We start from the raw sequence: 22,471 nt of genomic DNA, 5'->3' as shown, positions 1-22,471 counted from the left end.
AAATCCCCGCCCACGTGGGGAACATCTCTTCAACGGGCCCTCGACGTCCCTGCAACTAAGGCCCGTCCCCAAAATGAAAGATCTAACCCCAGAAGCCCCACCCCTGCCTCCGCCTCTGCCAGCCGGCGGGGTTGTCGAGGCCGCTCCTGACGGAAGATGTGCCCTCCCAATGAATAAGAAGCCAGCCCCAACCGCGGACCCTTCCACAGCCGTTCCATTTCATTCCAAAGCAGCGGTAACTACACAAGAGCATTCGTAAAAGAAACCAGCAAAGTGAGGGGGTCATAGAATCCGATTTTGTAACTGATTCGGAATCCTTGGAAACCGTAGCAATGGGACAGCGGACACTTTCCAGAGATGTTAGTGATGCACTCGGGGACGAAGAACAACGAAGAGGAGTGGACTGTCGTTAAGCAATGGCTGTCAAAATATAACCCACCACAAACTAATGGAACAAAGGTCACCGCTTGCATTCAGAAGAAGACAGAGGAAGTATCAGAATATGAAGAATGGAGTTGATGAGGGGCAGGCGACTTGGGACACAAGTACCTTTGGACCATTGAAGGCTGCCTTTGTTGCTGCTTTGAGAACGGATTTGCCTAATGCATTAAAATTGGTGTTTCCCGAGTGGGACCAAGTATCAACAATATACACGATATTAATAGTTTATGGGCCAGGGTTTAGAGAACCCAAAAGTGTATCATGGAGTTCACCTGATCCACAACTTTTAATAGATTGTGATATGGGGAGCACACGGCCCATTCTCCAGGGGTGGGACAGCAGAAATCGAAAGTAGTTTTTAAAGCAAAACAATGTTTATTCTATGAACTCAAGTTAACCTTTTAAAACATACAGTGAACATCTTAGCAACCTATCTTAATTCAAATACAACCCCCAAAGAATACAACACTGAGTAACCCTTAATAACTTCCCAAATAACATCCAGAAGACAAAAGAAACCCCTTTCAACAGAAGCACATCAGGTTTACATTCACCACTGAGAACATTTATAATTCTGAATTCACCAAATGATCACGAGATAGTCTTTTCACGGCAGAGAAAACAACAGTACACCTGCTCTGTCTGGCTTCAGCTCCAACACTGAGACGAAACCAAAAAAACAGACACACCCAAGCTTTTCTCAAAGTGAAACTAAAAGCTGAAAGACAACCCAGCTCCACCCACACCCTGACATCACTGCAGTAATAAATACCCATGTGTTAAAGGTACACTCACTACAGATATTTATATACACACCCATTTATAAACATCTATTGCTTAAAGGTACTCTCACATCGATGTATTCAAATTGACCGGGCTATGGGACCTAAGATTTATGCTCTCCAGACCAGGCTACAGCCTAAAGATTTACCATTTCAATCAACAACTAATGCTCTACCTAATTCAATTGCTCCACAGGAGCTGAAACAAGTAGAGGGAAAATGCCACATGGAAAGGACGGGCATTGGGCCAGGTCATGCCAGGCTGTCAGGGGCATGACTCTACATACGAGGAGCCGCATAGAGAAATGTACGGGCCCCTCCCAGTATCCCCTTACAGGGAGGCGTATCGGTCCAGACCACATCACCGCCCAGAGAAATGTATTACCGGGAGCCATATAGAGAGGTGCATGAGCCTCTCCCCCACCCACCAGTCCGTACACAGGCCTGATGAGGAACCGGGAATGGCGGATGTATTCAGGAAATTGTCACCGCAGCGTCACGCTGCACTGATGGAGTTGTCAAAAAGCTAGAAGAGCCTACCCTCAGTCTGCCTGCCCTTCCTCTCTTCACACCTTGATTGACAACAGGAGGGATCGATTGTACGTATTATTGAGGCTGTGCGGTAAATTAGGTTGTCTTTTTGACACAGGGTCAGAGTTAACATGCTTTCCTCTGGTGTAGGCAAAATTGTTTCCATTGGATCACAAAAAAACTGGCCCCATGAAATAGGGGGCAATACACTGATTATCGAACAAATTCAGACCAAGCTAATAGCATGGCCCACATGAATTGATTGCTCCAGTCTGGATAGGCCCAGTGGACCCAGGAGAATCAATAGGCACTAACTGGTACAATGTTTGGCGCTGCAACAGAGAGACCCAGGGGAATATGCGTTCATTCTTGAAGGTGAGAGGACAAGTGGAGGAGTCTATATTTCTAAAATGTGGTTTTATTCACGTTATAACAGCGTGGCAAAGACAACCATGTTCTGCTGAACCTTTATAAAATACTGGATAGCTCCCAGATGGAGCACTCTGTCCCACTCTGGGCCCCAGGCTTGAGGGAGGGAGGTCAAGCCATTGGAGAGAGAGTGGACATGAGATTGAGCAGAACGATGGCAGGAATGAGGAACTTCAGTTAATGTGGAGAGACAGGAGAGGCTGAGACTGTTCTCTTTGGAGCTGGAAAGGTGATTTAATCGAGGTATTGGAAATGGCATCAAGACAGGGAGAATGTTTCCCAGAACTGACGGGTATTTACAGTACGAAAACACGATCAACAATCTTTCTTCAGAACTGCCGTCACTAAAAAAACAAAGTCTTGCTGTACATCCAGAATTCAAACATGAAGAAATACATGTTGCTCATTTAACACCATCATTACCTTCCCTCTGTACTCAGCAAATCTGAACAGGTTCAGCTCACTACACTTTCCACAACATTCAGCTCTAACGTACCAGCACTGGTTTAATCAGTGAAGCAGAGGGAAGCACTCGGCAAAGAGCCAGAGGAGACATGAGAAACAATATTAAATGCACAAAGAACAGACGGGCGGGAATTCTCTGGCCGTTCTGGCGGTGGGATGCCCCAGCCCTGCCCATGGGTTTCCTGGCATGTGGGGGCGGCTTCAATGGGAAATCCCACTGACAAGAGGCGGGGGGGAGAGAATCCCGCCTCCTGTGAACAGTGCACCAAAATTCTCTCTCCTCCGCTGGCAGCGGTAGCGGAGTGACCTCACAACGGGGAATCCCAGCCACAATCCGGAATTAACCGGACAGAGGAGCGGTCGAAGCAGATTCGATAGGAATTTTCCGAATGGAATTGCGTAAACACTCGCAGGGAGATACGTCGCAGAGGGCACGGGGGTCAGTGATTCAAATCTTTCACAGTGTTTGCACAGGCTCAATGATTTGACCTTGCAACAGGGAGTGAGCTGCCTGCATTTGTATAATGTTGGGCGTGGCATTTGTGATGACAATTGGCACCTTGTTTTTCAAGAGGTGGCAGTTCCAGCATTGAAATACTGCGCAGCAAACCTGTGTGAGTGGGACTTTCTTTGTGGTGAAGGAGTTGATGGGGTGGGTGGGGTATCAGCATCTTTGTTGTAAACTGCGCCTTGTAGGTAGTTACAGGTATGTTCCACAGTGACCAATCAGGATGAAGCAGCCCAATATAGAGCACGGGTTTGCTTCCTCCGCAGTCTCACCCTCCGTCAAAGTAATTCAGAGACAGGCTGCTGAAGACTTTCTCAGGTGTGTCAGGGATAAATGCTGTGGAAAGTGCGGTGAGTTAAATCTGTTCAGGCTTGCTGGGTACAGAGGGAAGGTAATGTTGATGAAATCCTGCCCCGGAGCAACATGTAATTCTTCATGTTTGAATTTAGGATGTAGAGCAAGACTTTGCTGTTTTAGTGATGGAAATACACGGCAGTCCCGAAGAAGGATTGTCGATCGTATCCATCAGTTCTGTTTCTTTCTCCACAGATGCCGCCAGATCTGCTGAATATTTTCAGTATTTCTCATTCTTATCTCAGATTTTCAGCACCCACAGTAATGTGCTTTTGTCAGATAGTTTAATCAGCCAGCTACCCCCGTTTCCCCCTCCTTAATACTCAGGTGTCTCCATGGCTTTTCCTCATCGATAAACTTGGGTGGAATGTCAGGTTTTATCCAGCAGGACTTCACCTGGCAGTTAAAATAAAAGAGACTGAGGTAGAATTCAGTGGGACTTGGTAATGACACCAGGAAATGAAGCAATCTGAGTGCAATACAACTTAGAGACGGGACACACCCAACTCTTACTCGTGTCTCTGTTTTTGACTGATGGTGCAGTGAAAATCTCTCAGTGTGAGTATTAGATGGAAGTTCTGTTTGATTTATTTCACTGGCTTGGATTTACGGGACAGACATTTTAAAGTTTGTAATTTACGCAGAACTCAGACATTAATGAGGATAGGAACAGACTTCAGAAGGACACGGACAGGCTGGTGAAAGGGGCAGGCAGCTGGCAGATTAACTTTGATACGGAGAAATGTAAAGCGATCGATTTCAGTAGAATGAGGAAAGTCACTAGGAACTAACTGGTACAATTTTAAACGTGGCGCTGGGACAGACCCAGGGGAACGTGCGCTCATTCTTGAAGGTGGGAGGACAAGTCGGGGATTCTGCATTTTTTAAATGTGGTTTTATTAATGTTATAACTGTGCAAAGATAAACACGTTATGCCGAACCTTTATAAAATACTGGATAGCTCCCAGATGAAGCACTGTGTCCCATTCTGGGCCCCACGCTTGAGGGAGAGAGGCTTTGGAGAGAGAGTGGACATGAGATTGACCAGAACGATGGCAGGAATGAGGAACTTCAGTTAATGTGGAGAGACAGGAGAGGCTGAGATTATTCTCCGTGGAGCAGAAAGGGTGTGGGGAAGATTTAATCGAGGTATTGGAAATGGCATAAATGCGGGGAGAATGTTTCCCGTGAATGAAGGGTCAGTAATAATTTAATCATGGAAATACTCGGCAGATCTGAAGATTAATTTCCCCTATATTGACTGGGACTCACTTAGTGCTGGAGGCTTGGATGGGGCAGAGTTTGTAAGGTGTATCCAGGGAAGCTTCTTGATGCAATATGTGGACAGACCAACTCGTGAAGGGGCAGTACTGGGCCTGGTATTGGGGAAGGAGCCTGGAAAGGTGGTTGAGGATTCAGTAGGGGAACATTTTGGGAGTCGTGACAACAATTCCATAGGTTTTAGGGTGCTTTTGGATAGGAATGAGGGCAACCCTTGGGTTAAGGGCGTAAACTGGGGAAAAACCTGTTGCGGTAAACATCAGACATGAATTGAAGAATTTGGATTGGGTGCAGCTGCTGGAGGGTAAATCAACATCGGACACGTGGGAGTCTTTCATGTGACTGTTGATTCGGATTCAGGAAAGTCACTTTCCTGTTTTAAAAAAAATATATTTATTGAAGTTTTTTAACACAATTTTTCTCCCTTACAAACAATAACCCCCCCCCCCCCGTAACAAAAAATAAAACGAGAAATCGCGCAGAGCAAGATATATACATGGCAAAATGATATATTTACACAGCTTTGTACACTGGCCCTCACCCGTACGTGCCAGTTTCCCCAACCCTTCATGTTATCTCTTGCTCATCCACCCTCCCAGGCCGTCCCCCCTTCCCCCCCCCCCCCCCCTTTCCACCCCCCCCACTCCCAGGACGTCCCCTCCACCCCCTCCCCCCCCCCCCCCCCCAAGGTTGCTGCTGCTGCTGACCGACCTTCCTCTAACGCTCCGTGAGATAGTCTAGGAACGGTTGCCACCGCCTGTAGAACCCCTGCACAGACCCTCTCAAGGCGAACTTAATCCTCTCCAGCTTTATGAACCCAGCCATGTCGTTTATCCAGGCCTCCAGGCTGGGGGGCTTCGCCTCCTTCCACATTAGCAAGATCCTTCGCCGGGCTACTAGGGACGCAAAGGCCAGAATGCCGGCCTCTTTCGCCTCCTGCACTCCCGGTTCGTCCACTACTCCAAATATTGCTAGCCCCCAGCTTGGCTTGACCCGGACTTTCACCACCTGAGATATTGCTCCCGCCACTCCTCTCCAGAACCCCTCCAGTGCCGAGCATGACCAAAACATATGGACATGGTTCGCCGGGCTCCCTGAACACCTCCCTCATCTGTCCTCTACCCCAAAGAACCTACTCAACCTCGCCTCCGTCAGGTGAGCTCTGTGGACCACCTTAAATTGTATCAGGCTGAGCCTGGCACACGAGGAGGAGGAATTAACCCTAACTAGGGCATCAGCCCACAGACCTTCCTCGATCTCCTCCCCCAGCTCCTCCTCCCATTTACCCTTCAACTCTTCTACGAGCGCTTCCCCCTCTTCTTTCAACTCCTGGTGTATTTCCGACACCTTGCCCTCCCCGACCCATACACCCGAGATCACCCTATCTTGAACTTCTTGTGCCGGGAGCAATGGGAATTCCCTCACCTGTCGCCTCACAAAAGCCCTCACCTGCATATATCTAAAGGCATTTCCCGGGGGTAACTCGAACTTCTCCTCCAGTGCCCCTAGGCTTGCAAACGTCCCGTCGATGAACAGGTCCCCCATTCTTCCAATCCCCGCCCGATGCCAGCTCTGGAATCCCCCCGTCCATCCTCCCCGGGACAAACAGGTGGTTACCCCTGATCGGGGACCACACCGATGCTCCCATTGCACCCCGGTGCCGTCTCCACTGGCCCCAGATCCTTAGCGTTGCCGCCACCACCGGGCTCGTGGTATACTTTGCCAGCGAGAGCGGCAGCGGTGCCGTCACCAATGCCCCCAGGCTCGTTCCTTTCCAGGACGCCATCTCCATCCTCTTCCATGCCACCCCCTCTCCCTCCATAACCCACTTGCGGATCATCGCCACATTTGTTGCCCAGTAGTAGGTCCCCAGGTTTGGCAGCGCTAACCCTCCTCGGTCCCTACTGCGCTCCAGGAACCCTCTCCTTACTCTCGGGGTCTTATTCGGCCACACAAACCCCATAATACTCCTGCCTACTCTCTTAAAAATGGCCTTAGTGATCACGATGGGGAGGCACTGAAACACAAACAGAAACCTCAGAAGGACCACCATTTTGACCGACTGCACCCTACCCACCAGCGAGAGCGGTAACATGTCCGATCTTTTGAAATCCTCCTCCATTTGCTCCACCAACCTCGTCAGATTCAGTTTATGTAGGGTCCCCCAACTCCTGGCTATCTGGATCCCCAGATACCGAAAGCTCCCCTCCGCCCTCCTCAGCAGTAGGTCCCCTATCCCTCTTTCTTGGTCCCCCGCCTGTAATACAAAGAGCTCACTCTTCCCTACATTGAGCTTATAGCCCAAAAACTCCCCAAACTCCCTTAGAGTCTGCATGACCGCCACCATCCCCTCCATTGGAACCGCCACGTACAGCAACAGGTCATCCGCATATAGCGACACCCGATGCTCTTCTCCCCCTCGGACCACCCCCCTCCATTTATTAGACTCCCTCAATGACATGGCCAATGGTTCGATCGCCAATGCGAACAACAGGGGGGACAGGGGGCACCCCTGCCTCGTCCTTTGGTACAGTCGAAAGTACTCCGACCTCCGCCGGTTCGTCACTACACTCGCCATCGGGGCTCTGTAAAGGAGCTTAACCCAATTGATAAACCCTACCCCGAACCGAAACCTACGCAGCACCTCCCAGAGGTACTCCCACTCTACTCGGTCAAAGGCCTTCTCCGCGTCCATAGCTGCCACTATCTCCGCCTCTCCCTCCTCCGATGGCATCATTATCACGTTTAAGAGCCGCCGCACATTGGTGCTTAGTTGCCTGCCCTTTACAAATCCCGTCTGGTCCTCGTGGATTACCCCCGGGACACAGTCCTCGATCCTCGTGGCCAGCACTTTTGCCAGCAACTTTGCATCCACATGCGCGACCTATTCCTCCATGGCCGCCACCGGAAGCCTCGTCCCTGCTTCTTCAATGGCCTTGGTAGATCTTTTCACAGTTATTCCCTCTGCTGCTAGAATTCACCTTTGATAGAGTCAAGTCAGATTGCAGCTTTAAGCTTGCCCTTCCCCCGCCTGCATGCTGGAAGAGGCTTTTGTCTATTCCTGCAGCTCAAGCCAAATCTTTTACTGTTTCTGCCGGGTCTGGTAGCCAAAAGACATAACATTCCTGGGGGACACTGTCGGGGGAATGTTGCAGTCTTCTTCCCACACCGGGAAATGTCAAACAAATGCTGTGGGGGCCCTGTAAAAGAGCCCAAAAGTCCGTTCCAAGCGGGAGCTACCGAATATGCGACCTCGCTCTGCAGGGCCGCACCCGGAAGTCCGGAAAGTCACATTCCTGAGAGAACGACAGATAAGTATGGGAAGTTTAGGGAGCCTTTGATTTTTTTTTTTAAAGAAATCTTTTTATTCTCCTCGGTTTTCATAAAAATTTGCACCCACCAACGAACAATCACCGGCAACAAATACAATGTCAATCCCCTGGCCAACAATTCCTCCCTCCCACCAACCCCCAAACAACGCTCAACATTTTAAATACAAACGTCAAAGAAAAGGATTCAGGAATCCACCATCCATCCAGACATAGCCACCACCAACACACACAGCCCAACAACCCCCCCCCCCCCCAACCCCAACCTCCCCGCTAATGTTTGATGTCATCCAATTCTTGAAAGTGCATCATAAACAAAGCCCATGAATTGTACGACCCTTCCATCCTTCCCCTCAACTCAAACGTCACCTTCTCGAGTGTTAAAAACTCCAACAGATCCACCCCCGCCAGGGCCCAGGGTGGAGAAACTGACCTCCACCCCAACAGACCCGCCATCGGGCGACCAGAGAGTCGTAGGCTAAAAAAATCTGCCTCCGCGCCCGCTTCCAACTCCGGCTGATCCGACACCCTGTATATGGCCCCCGGAGGATCTGGCTCAGGTCTCACATGTACTCCCTTCGAAATTACCCTGAACGCCTCCCTCAAACACCCCTCCAGCTTTGGACAGGACCAAAACATATGAGCGTGGTTTGCTGCCCCCCCCCCCCCCCCCCCCGGCAACGTTCACAAACATCCTCTACCCCCTCAAAACGTCGGCTCATCCTGGCCTCGCGTACGAAATTGAGGCATTTACCCCCTCCGGAGCACCTCACCCCACAACCCCTCCTCCATGCTCTCCCCCGACTCTTCCCCCCACTTTGCCTTAATCCCCTCCAGCGGTGCCATCTCTTCTCCTAGAACCGCCCCATAAACCGCCGACACCACCCCCTCTCCCATTCCCCCTGTCGTCGGCACCCCCTCCAACAGTGTGGATGGCCGGCGCCCCCGGGAAGCCCTGTATCGCCTTCTTCGCGAAACCTCGGACCTGCAGACACCGAGAACGTTTCCCCCCTGCCCCAGTCCACATTTCGCCTTCAGCTCCTTCAATCCTGCAGACGGGCCCCCTCGAAACAAGCCCTTTCGTGCCCTGACTCCCTCTGAAAACTCCCATCCCACTTCCCTGGCTCAAATCCGGGATTCCCCCGAATCGGCATTTCCCTTCACCCCCCCCGCACCCCCCCCAGCCTAAAGTGCGGGCGCAACTGCCTCCAGATCGTCAGCGTCGCTGCTACTACCGGACTCACTGAATATTTCCCCGGGGCCATCGGGAGTGGTGCAGCACAGACTCGTCATAATATACACACCAGTATATCATGGCGCAGACACACACACACTGATGGACACGCAGTGGGACCAATCAGCACACACAACACCGCAGCCAATCACCAGTGAGAGCACACGCACTATAAAGACAGGGGACAGGAGAGTTCCTGCTCATTGTAGTAGCAGCCAGCTCGGAGCACAGAGCTCACAGCCTGCAACACGGACATTCACCATGTGCTGAGTGGATCACCTGGTTAGGACTAGGCAAGGGTCAACAGTTAAAGCTGGTATTGCATTTACCCACAGTTCAAGTATGTTAATATAGTTAACCTTATAATAAAATAGAGTTGCACCACTTCCAGTGTTGGTGACCTGTGTGTGATCCAGAACACCCAACAGATCAAGACTCTCCTCCAATCTAACCAACTGTGAGACCGACCACCCCCCCCTCACCCAGCCCCGCACCTTCTCAGCATTCGTCGCCCAGTAATAACACAGTATATTCGGAAGTCCCACCACCCCCCCCACCACCCCGCCGCCCGACTGCGCCCTCTCTGCAACAGCTCCTCCCGAATCCTGGCCACCCCCCCCCCCCCGCCCCCCCCCCCCCGCAAATGAACAAGGCAATCATCTCTTGAACCGCCTTGAAAAATGCCTTTGGCAGGAAGATCGGCAGGCACCGAAAAATAAACAAGAATCGCGGCAACTCGTTCAATTTATTTGCCCGCACCCGACCCGCCAGCGACAGAGGGGGACCATCCCATCTTGCCAGGTCCGCTTTCCCCCTCCCCACCAGACTAGTCATGTTATAACTACGGTGTCCCCCCAACGCCAAGCAACCTGCAGCCCCCAGACATCTAAAGTGAGTCCCCGCCCTACGGAATGGTAACAACCCCCACCCCCGGCCCAGCCACCGCAAAATAGCCATTTTGATCTAAATGTAGCTGATGTCCTGAAAAAGGCCCAAACACTCGAAGCAATCCCTTCCTCGCTGCTGTCGTCCTCTGATTTTCGGACAACTTTCGACTCCTTGCCAGTTCTTAGTCCTTCACAAATTGCCCCCGGGCGTTAAAACCCCCCCCCAAAAAACAGAAAGACAACATATAAGCCGCAAGCAGGACGTGTGACGACGGCTGCCCCCGGCTGCCTTGTGGTTCTGGGCTCTGTCCCGCTGCTCCGGCCTGCTTCAAGCACGGGCCCCAGCCTCACTCCTCCTGCTGTTCCACACTCTTATCCTCCCTGCTGCTGCCCCAGCTGCCTCGCCCTCCGCCGCCGCTTCGGCTGCCTCGCCTCCTGGATTCGGGGCTGCCGCCTCGACCGCCTCGTGTTAGGCCCCTCCCCTGCTGCTCCGACAGCCACGCACTCCAGGCCCGGCGTCTCCGCTCTGGCTACCCGACATTCCCGACACTCCTGCAGGCTGCTTCACCGGTTAGAAACCCATTGGGTTTGGTGCCCTTCCTAAATCGCCAAAAATAATGTCGGCCGGAGGGGGCCTCTAAATGCAGCTCCAATATGCCCCCCATTGGCACATTCGGTTCTGATACATACAACAGCAAGTCGTCCACATACAAAGATACCCTGTGCACCAACTTCCCCCCCCTCCCCCCGTACTATCCCTTTCCGCACCTCCAAACTCCTTAACGCGATGGCCAACGTCTCAATCGCAAGCGCGAACAACAGGGGGGGACATAGGACATCCCTGCCTGGTCCCACGGTGCAGAGCAAAATAACCCAAATTCATGTTATTCACGCAGACACTTGCCCTCGGCTCCCTGTACCCAATCTACAAATCGTGGCCCAATCCCAAACCGTTCCATAACCGCCATCAAATATCCCCACTCTGCTCCGTCAAATACTTTCTCCAGCTCCAATGCCACAACAACCTCTGTTTCCCTCTCATCCGCCAGCGACATGACTCTAGTGAATGTATAAAAATTGATAATTCGCCAGTGCTCTGTGTTACGTTATTACCCTGTGGGCTCCACCCATGGGCCATTGTGTGGCTTCACCCACAGGGGGTGTGTTGGGGCATGTACGGGCTCTGCCCATGGCTCCACATAACGTTTCAACTCGCACACGTAACGTTTCAACTCGCAGACATAACGTTTCAACTCGCACACATAACGTTTCAACTCACAGACAGAACGTTTCAACTCGCAGACATAACGTTTCAACTCGCACACATAACGTTTCAACTCGCACACATAACGTTTCAACTCGCAGACATAACGTTTCAACTCACAGACATAACGTTTCAACTCGCACACATAACGTTTCAACTCGCACACATAACGTTTCAACTCGCACACATAACGTTTCAACTCACAGACATAACGTTTCAACTCGCACACATAACGTTTCAACTCGCACACATAACGTTTCAACTCGCACACATAACGTTTCAACTCGCACACATAACGTTTCAACTCGCAGACATAACGTTTCAACTCACAGACATAACGTTTCAACTCGCACACATAACGTTTCAACTCGCACACATAACGTTTCAACTCGCACACATAACGTTTCAACTCGCAGACATAACGTTTCAACTCACACACATAACGTTTCAACTCGCAGACATAACGTTTCAACTCACACACATAACGTTTCAACTCGCACACATAACGTTTCAACTCACACACATAACGTTTCAACTCGCACACATAACGTTTCAACTCACACACATAACGTTTCAACTCGCACACATAACATTTCAACTCGCACACATAACGTTTCAACTCGCAGACATTACGTTTCAACTCGCACACATCACGTTTCAACTCGCACACATAACGTTTCAACTCACACACATAACGTTTCAACTCGCAGACATAACGTTTCAACTCGCACACATAACGTTTCAACTCGCACACATAACGTTTCAACTCGCACACATAACGTTTCAACTCGCACACATAACGTTTCAACTCGCAGACATAACGTTTCAACTCGCACACATAACGTTTCAACTCGCACACATAACGTTTCAACTCACACACATAACGTTTCAACTCGCACACATAACGTTTCAACTCGCAGACATAACGTTTCAACTCGCAGACATAACGTTTCGACTCGCAGACATAACGTTTCAACTCGCATACGTAACGTTTCAACTCGCACACGTAACGTTTCAACTCGCACACGTAACATTTCAACTCGCACACATAACGTTTCAACTCACAGACATAACGTTTCAACTCGCAGACGTAACGTTTCAACTCGCACACATAACGTTTCAACTCGCACACATAACGTTTCAACTCGCACACATAACGTTTCAACTCGCACACATAACGTTTCAACTCGCACACATAACGTTTCAACTCGCACACATAACGTTTCAACTCGCACACATAACGTTTCAATTCGCAGACATAACGTTTCAACTCGCAGACATAACGTTTCGACTCGCAGACATAACGTTTCAACTCGCAGACGTAACGTTTCAACTCGCACACATAACGTTTCAACTCGCACACATAACGTTTCAAATCGCACACATAACGTTTCGACTCGCAGACATAACGTTTCAACTCGCAGACGTAACGTTTCAACTCGCACACGTAACGTATCAACAAGCAGACATAACGTTTCAACTCGCAGACATAACGTTTCAACTCACACACATAACGTTTCAACTCGCAGACATAACGTTTCAACTCGCAGACATAACGTTTCAACTCGCACACGTAACGTATCAACTCGCAGACATAACGTTTCAACTCGCACACATAACGTTTCAACTCACACACATAACGTTTCAACTCGCAGACATAACGTTTCAACTCGCAGACATAACGTTTCAACTCGCACACGTAACGTATCAACTCGCAGACATAACGTTTCAACTCGCACACATAACGTTTCAACTCGCACACATAACGTTTCAACTCGCACACATAACGTTTCAACTCGCACACATAACGTTTCAACTCGCAGACGTAACGTTTCAACTCGCAGACATAACGTTTCAACTCGCACACACAACGTTTCAACTCGCACACATAACGTTTCAACTCGCACACATAACGTTTCAACTCGCACACATAACGTTTCAACTCGCAGACATAACGTTTCAACTCGCACACATAACGTTTCAACTCGCACACACAACGTTTCAACTCGCACACATAACGTTTCAACTCGCACACATAACGTTTCAACTCGCAGACATAACCTTTCAACTCGCAGACATAACGTTTCAACTCGCAGACATAACGTTTCAACACGCACACATAACGTTTCAACTCGCACACATAACGTTTCAACTCACACACATAACCTTTCAACTCGCAGACATAACGTTTCAACTCGCACACATAACGTTTCAACTCACACACATAACGTTTCAACTCGCACACATAACGCTTCAACTCACACACATAACGTTTCAACTCGCAGACATAACGTTTCAACTCACACACATAACGTTTCAACTCGCAGACATAACGTTTCAACTCGCAGACATAACGTTTCAACTCGCAGACATAACGTTTCAACTCGCACACATAACGTTTCAACTCACACACATAACGTTTCAACTCACACACATAACGTTTCAACTCGCAGACATAACGTTTCAACTCGCACACATAACATTTCAACTCGCAGACAAAACGTTTCAACTCGCACACATAACGTTTCAACTCGCAGACATAACGTTTCAACTCGCACACGTAACGTATCAACTCGCAGACATAACGTTTCAACTCGCAGACGTAACGTTTCAACTCGCACACGTAACGTATCAACTCGCAGACATAACGTTTCAACTCGCAGACATAACGTTTCAACTCACACACATAACGTTTCAACTCGCAGACATAACGTTTCAACTCGCAGACATAACGTTTCAACTCGCACACGTAACGTATCAACTCGCAGACATAACGTTTCAACTCACACACATAACGTTTCAACTCACACACATAACGTTTCAACTCGCAGACATAACGTTTCAACTCGCAGACATAACGTTTCAACTCGCACACGTAACGTATCAAATCGCAGACATAACTTTTCAACTCGCACACATAACGTTTCAACTCGCACACATAACGTTTCAACTCGCACACATAACGTTTCAACTCGCACACATAACGTTTCAACTCGCAGACGTAACGTTTCAACTCGCAGACATAACGTTTCAACTCGCACACATAACGTTTCAACTCGCACACATAACGTTTCAACTCGCACACATAACGTTTCAACTCGCACACATAACGTTTCAACTCGCACACATCACGTTTCAACTCGCACACATAACGTTTCAACTCACACACATAACGTTTCAACTCGCAGACATAACGTTTCAACTCGCACACATAACGTTTCAACTCGCACACATAACGTTTCAACTCGCACACATAACGTTTCAACTCGCACACATAACGTTTCAACTCGCACACATAACGTTTCAACTCGCAGACATAACGTTTCAACTCGCACACATAACGTTTCAACTCGCACACATAACGTTTCAACTCACACACATAACGTTTCAACTCGCACACATAACGTTTCAACTCGCAGACATAACGTTTCAACTCGCAGACATAACGTTTCGACTCGCAGACATAACGTTTCAACTCGCATACGTAACGTTTCAACTCGCACACGTAACGTTTCAACTCGCACACGTAACATTTCAACTCGCACACATAACGTTTCAACTCACAGACATAACGTTTCAACTCGCAGACGTAACGTTTCAACTCGCACACATAACGTTTCAACTCGCACACATAACGTTTCAACTCGCACACATAACGTTTCAACTCGCACACATAACGTTTCAACTCGCACACATAACGTTTCAACTCGCACACATAACGTTTCAACTCGCACACATAACGTTTCAACTCGCACACATAACGTTTCAATTCGCAGACATAACGTTTCAACTCGCAGACATAACGTTTCGACTCGCAGACATAACGTTTCAACTCGCAGACGTAACGTTTCAACTCGCACACATAACGTTTCAACTCGCACACATAACGTTTCAAATCGCACACATAACGTTTCGACTCGCAGACATAACGTTTCAACTCGCAGACGTAACGTTTCAACTCGCACACGTAACGTATCAACAAGCAGACATAACGTTTCAACTCGCAGACTTAACGTTTCAACTCACACACATAACGTTTCAACTCGCAGACATAACGTTTCAACTCGCAGACATAACTTTTCAACTCGCACACGTAACGTATCAACTCGCAGACATAACGTTTCAACTCGCACACATAACGTTTCAACTCACACACATAACGTTTCAACTCGCAGACATAACGTTTCAACTCGCAGACATAACGTTTCAACTCGCACACGTAACGTATCAACTCGCAGACATAACGTTTCAACTCGCACACATAACGTTTCAACTCGCACACATAACGTTTCAACTCGCACACATAACGTTTCAACTCGCAGACGTAACGTTTCAACTCGCAGACGTAACGTTTCAACTCGCAGACATAACGTTTCAACTCGCACACACAACGTTTCAACTCGCACACATAACGTTTCAACTCGCAGACATAACGTTTCAACTTGCAGACTTAAAGTTTCAACTCGCACACGTAACGTATCAACTCGCAGACATAACGTTTCAACTCGCACACACAACGTTTCAACTCGCACACATAACGTTTCAACTCGCACACATAACGTTTCAACTCGCAGACATAACGTTTCAACTCGCACACATAACGTTTCAACTCGCACACATAACGTTTCAACTCGCACACATAACGTTTCAACTCGCACACATAACGTTTCAACTCGCACACATAACGTTTCAACTCACACACATATCCTTTCAACTCGCAGACATAACGTTTCAACTCGCAGACATAACGTTTCAACTTGCAGACATAACGTTTCAACTCGCACACATAACGTTTCAACTCGCACACACAACGTTTCAACTCGCACACATAACGTTTCAACTCGCACACATAACGTTTCAACTCGCAGACATAACCTTTCAACTCGCAGACATAACGTTTCAACTCGCAGACATAACGTTTCAACTCGCACACATAACGTTTCAACTCGCACACATAACGTTTCAACTCGCACACATAACCTTTCAACTCGCAGACATAACGTTTCAACTCGCACACATAACGTTTCAACTCACACACATAACGTTTCAACTCGCACACATAACGTTTCAACTCACACACATAACGTTTCAACTCACACACATAACGTTTCAACTCGCACACATAACGTTTCAACTCGCACACATAACCTTTCAACTCGCAGACATAACGTTTCAACTCGCACACATAACGTTTCAACTCACACACATAACGTTTCAACTCGCACACATAACGTTTCAACTCGCACACATAACCTTTCAACTCGCAGACATAACGTTTCAACTCGCACACATAACGTTTCAACTCACACACATAACGTTTCAACTCGCACACATAACGTTTCAACTCGCACACATAACCTTTCAACTCGCACACATAACGTTTCAATTCGCACACATAACGTTTCAACTCGCAGACATAACGTTTCAACTCGCAGACATCACGTTTCAACTCGCACACATAACGTTTCAACTCACACACATAACGTTTCAACTCGCACACATAACGTTTCAACTCACAGACATAACGTTTCAACTCGCAGACATAACGTTTCAACTCACACACATAACGTTTCAACTCACACACATAACGTTTCAACTCGCACACATAACGTTTCAACTCACACACATAACGTTTCAACTCGCAGACATAACGTTTCAACTCACACACATAACGTTTCAACTCACACACATAACGTTTCAACTCGCACACATAACGTTTCAACTGGCACACATGACGTTTCAAGTCACACACATAACCTTTCAACTCGCAGACATAACGTTTCAACTCGCACACATAACGTTTCAACTCACACACATAACGTTTCAACTCGCACACATAACGTTTCAACTCGCAGACATAACGTTTCAACTCGCAGACATAACGTTTCAACTCGCAGACATAACGTTTCAACTCGCACACATAACGTTTCAACTCACACACATAACGTTTCAACTCACACACATAACGTTTCAACTCGCAGACATAACGTTTCAACTCGCACACATAACATTTCAACTCGCAGACAAAACGTTTCAACTCGCACACATAACGTTTCAGCTCGCAGACATAACGTTTCAACTCGCACACGTAACGTATCAACTCGCAGACATAACGTTTCAACTCGCAGACGTAACGTTTCAACTCGCACACGTAACGTATCAACTCGCAGACATAACGTTTCAACTCGCAGACATAACGTTTCAACTCACACACATAACGTTTCAACTCGCAGACATAACGTTTCAACTCGCAGACATAACGTTTCAACTCGCACACGTAACGTATCAACTCGCAGACATAACGTTTCAACTCGCACACATAACGTTTCAACTCACACACATAACGTTTCGACTCGCAGACATAACGTTTCAACTCGCAGACGTAACGTTTCAACTCGCACACGTAACGTATCAACAAGCAGACATTACGTTTCAACTCGCAGACTTAACGTTTCAACTCACACACATAACGTTTCAACTCGCAGACATAACGTTTCAACTCGCAGACATAACTTTTCAACTCGCACACGTAACGTATCAACTCGCAGACATAACGTTTCAACTCGCACACATAACGTTTCAACTCACACACATAACGTTTCAACTCGCAGACATAACGTTTCAACTCGCAGACATAACGTTTCAACTCGCACACGTAACGTATCAACTCGCAGACATAACGTTTCAACTCGCACACATAACGTTTCAACTCGCACACATAACGTTTCAACTCGCACACATAACGTTTCAACTCGCAGACGTAACGTTTCAACTCGCAGACGTAACGTTTCAACTCGCAGACATAACGTTTCAACTCGCACACACAACGTTTCAACTCGCACACATAACGTTTCAACTCGCAGACATAACGTTTCAACTTGCAGACTTAAAGTTTCAACTCGCACACGTAACGTATCAACTCGCAGACATAACGTTTCAACTCGCACACACAACGTTTCAACTCGCACACATAACGTTTCAACTCGCACACATAACGTTTCAACTCGCAGACATAACGTTTCAACTCGCACACATAACGTTTCAACTCGCACACATAACGTTTCAACTCGCACACATAACGTTTCAACTCGCACACATAACGTTTCAACTCGCACACATAACGTTTCAACTCACACACATATCCTTTCAACTCGCAGACATAACGTTTCAACTCGCAGACATAACGTTTCAACTTGCAGACATAACGTTTCAACTCGCACACATAACGTTTCAACTCGCACACACAACGTTTCAACTCGCACACATAACGTTTCAACTCGCACACATAACGTTTCAACTCGCAGACATAACCTTTCAACTCGCAGACATAACGTTTCAACTCGCAGACATAACGTTTCAACTCGCACACATAACGTTTCAACTCGCACACATAACGTTTCAACTCGCACACATAACCTTTCAACTCGCAGACATAACGTTTCAACTCGCACACATAACGTTTCAACTCACACACATAACGTTTCAACTCGCACACATAACGTTTCAACTCACACACATAACGTTTCAACTCACACACATAACGTTTCAACTCGCACACATAACGTTTCAACTCGCACACATAACCTTTCAACTCGCAGACATAACGTTTCAACTCGCACACATAACGTTTCAACTCACACACATAACGTTTCAACTCGCACACATAACGTTTCAACTCGCACACATAACCTTTCAACTCGCAGACATAACGTTTCAACTCGCACACATAACGTTTCAACTCACACACATAACGTTTCAACTCGCACACATAACGTTTCAACTCGCACACATAACCTTTCAACTCGCACACATAACGTTTCAATTCGCACACATAACGTTTCAACTCGCAGACATAACGTTTCAACTCGCAGACATCACGTTTCAACTCGCACACATAACGTTTCAACTCACACACATAACGTTTCAACTCGCACACATAACGTTTCAACTCACAGACATAACGTTTCAACTCGCAGACATAACGTTTCAACTCACACACATAACGTTTCAACTCACACACATAACGTTTCAACTCGCACACATAACGTTTCAACTCACACACATAACGTTTCAACTCGCAGACATAACGTTTCAACTCACACACATAACGTTTCAACTCACACACATAACGTTTCAACTCGCACACATAACGTTTCAACTGGCACACATGACGTTTCAAGTCACACACATAACTTTTCGACTCGCAGACATAACGTTTCAACTCGCACACATAACGTTTCAACTCACACACATAACGTTTCAACTCGCACACATAACGTTTCAACTCGCAGACATAACGTTTCAACTCGCAGACATAACGTTTCAACTCGCAGACATAACGTTTCAACTCGCACACATAACGTTTCAACTCACACACATAACGTTTCAACTCACACACATAACGTTTCAACTCGCAGACATAACGTTTCAACTCGCACACATAACATTTCAACTCGCAGACAAAACGTTTCAACTCGCACACATAACGTTTCAACTCGCACACATAACCTTTCAACTCGCACACATAACGTTTCAATTCGCACACATAACGTTTCAACTCGCAGACATAACGTTTCAACTCGCAGACATCACGTTTCAACTCGCACACATAACGTTTCAACTCACACACATAACGTTTCAACTCGCACACATAACGTATCAACTCGCAGACATAACGTTTCAACTCGCACACATAACGTTTCAACTCGCACACATAACGTTTCAACTCGCACACATAACGTTTCAACTCGCAGACGTAACGTTTCAACTCGCAGACGTAACGTTTCAACTCGCAGACATAACGTTTCTACTCGCACACACAACGTTTCAACTCGCACACATAACGTTTCAACTCGCAGACATAACGTTTCAACTTGCAGACTTAAAGTTTCAACTCGCACACGTAACGTATCAACTCGCAGACATAACGTTTCAACTCGCACACACAACGTTTCAACTCGCACACATAACGTTTCAACTCGCACACATAACGTTTCAACTCGCAGACATAACGTTTCAACTCGCACACATAACGTTTCAACTCGCACACATAACGTTTCAACTCGCACACATAACGTTTCAACTCGCACACATAACGTTTCAACTCGCACACATAACGTTTCAACTCACACACATATCCTTTCAACTCGCAGACATAACGTTTCAACTCGCAGACATAACGTTTCAACTTGCAGACATAACGTTTCAACTCGCACACATAACGTTTCAACTCGCACACACAACGTTTCAACTCGCACACATAACGTTTCAACTCGCACACATAACGTTTCAACTCGCAGACATAACCTTTCAACTCGCAGACATAACGTTTCAACTCGCAGACATAACGTTTCAACTCGCACACATAACGTTTCAACTCGCACACATAACGTTTCAACTCGCACACATAACCTTTCAACTCGCAGACATAACGTTTCAACTCGCACACATAACGTTTCAACTCACACACATAACGTTTCAACTCGCACACATAACGTTTCAACTCACACACATAACGTTTCAACTCACACACATAACGTTTCAACTCGCACACATAACGTTTCAACTCGCACACATAACCTTTCAACTCGCAGACATAACGTTTCAACTCGCACACATAACGTTTCAACTCACACACATAACGTTTCAACTCGCACACATAACGTTTCAACTCGCACACATAACCTTTCAACTCGCAGACATAACGTTTCAACTCGCACACATAACGTTTCAACTCACACACATAACGTTTCAACTCGCACACATAACGTTTCAACTCGCACACATAACCTTTCAACTCGCACACATAACGTTTCAATTCGCACACATAACGTTTCAACTCGCAGACATAACGTTTCAACTCGCAGACATCACGTTTCAACTCGCACACATAACGTTTCAACTCACACACATAACGTTTCAACTCGCACACATAACGTTTCAACTCACAGACATAACGTTTCAACTCGCAGACATAACGTTTCAACTCACACACATAACGTTTCAACTCACACACATAACGTTTCAACTCGCACACATAACGTTTCAACTCACACACATAACGTTTCAACTCGCAGACATAACGTTTCAACTCACACACATAACGTTTCAACTCACACACATAACGTTTCAACTCGCACACATAACGTTTCAACTGGCACACATGACGTTTCAAGTCACACACATAACCTTTCAACTCGCAGACATAACGTTTCAACTCGCACACATAACGTTTCAACTCACACACATAACGTTTCAACTCGCACACATAACGTTTCAACTCGCAGACATAACGTTTCAACTCGCAGACATAACGTTTCAACTCGCAGACATAACGTTTCAACTCGCACACATAACGTTTCAACTCACACACATAACGTTTCAACTCACACACATAACGTTTCAACTCGCAGACATAACGTTTCAACTCGCACACATAACATTTCAACTCGCAGACAAAACGTTTCAACTCGCACACATAACGTTTCAACTCGCAGACATAACGTTTCAACTCGCACACGTAACGTATCAACTCGCAGACATAACGTTTCAACTCGCAGACGTAACGTTTCAACTCGCACACGTAACGTATCAACTCGCAGACATAACGTTTCAACTCGCAGACATAACGTTTCAACTCACACACATAACGTTTCAACTCGCAGACATAACGTTTCAACTCGCAGACATAACGTTTCAACTCGCACACGTAACGTATCAACTCGCAGACATAACGTTTCAACTCGCACACATAACGTTTCAACTCACACACATAACGTTTCAACTCGCAGACATAACGTTTCAACTCGCAGACATAACGTTTCAACTCGCACACGTAACGTATCAACTCGCAGACATAACTTTTCAACTCGCACACATAACGTTTCAACTCGCACACATAACGTTTCAACTCGCACACATAACGTTTCAACTCGCACACATAACGTTTCAACTCGCAGACGTAACG

General features: G+C 47.1%; 1 protein-coding gene across 2 annotated transcripts in view; it reads left to right on the top strand.

The window, feature by feature from the left end:
* The first annotated feature begins 3,389 nt into the window (after positions 1–3,389).
* Positions 3,390–22,471, top strand: part of LOC140410144 (beta-1,3-galactosyltransferase 5-like) — a 153,828-nt gene continuing 134,746 nt past the window's right edge. Inside the window, exon 1 of one of the 2 annotated variants that reach the window (XM_072498103.1) lies at positions 3,390–3,506. The gene's annotated coding sequence lies outside the window, so the exon portion shown is untranslated. Of the gene's footprint in view, positions 3,507–3,989; positions 4,069–22,471 lie in introns of those variants that run through there. The other variant, XM_072498104.1, reaches the window with a different exon arrangement.

Source organism: Scyliorhinus torazame, chromosome 4, assembly GCF_047496885.1.
Source record: "Scyliorhinus torazame isolate Kashiwa2021f chromosome 4, sScyTor2.1, whole genome shotgun sequence".
Taxonomy (NCBI): Eukaryota; Metazoa; Chordata; class Chondrichthyes; order Carcharhiniformes; family Scyliorhinidae; genus Scyliorhinus; species Scyliorhinus torazame.
Note: the sequence above shows the minus strand (reverse complement) of the source record. Positions and strands in the feature narration are given on the sequence as shown.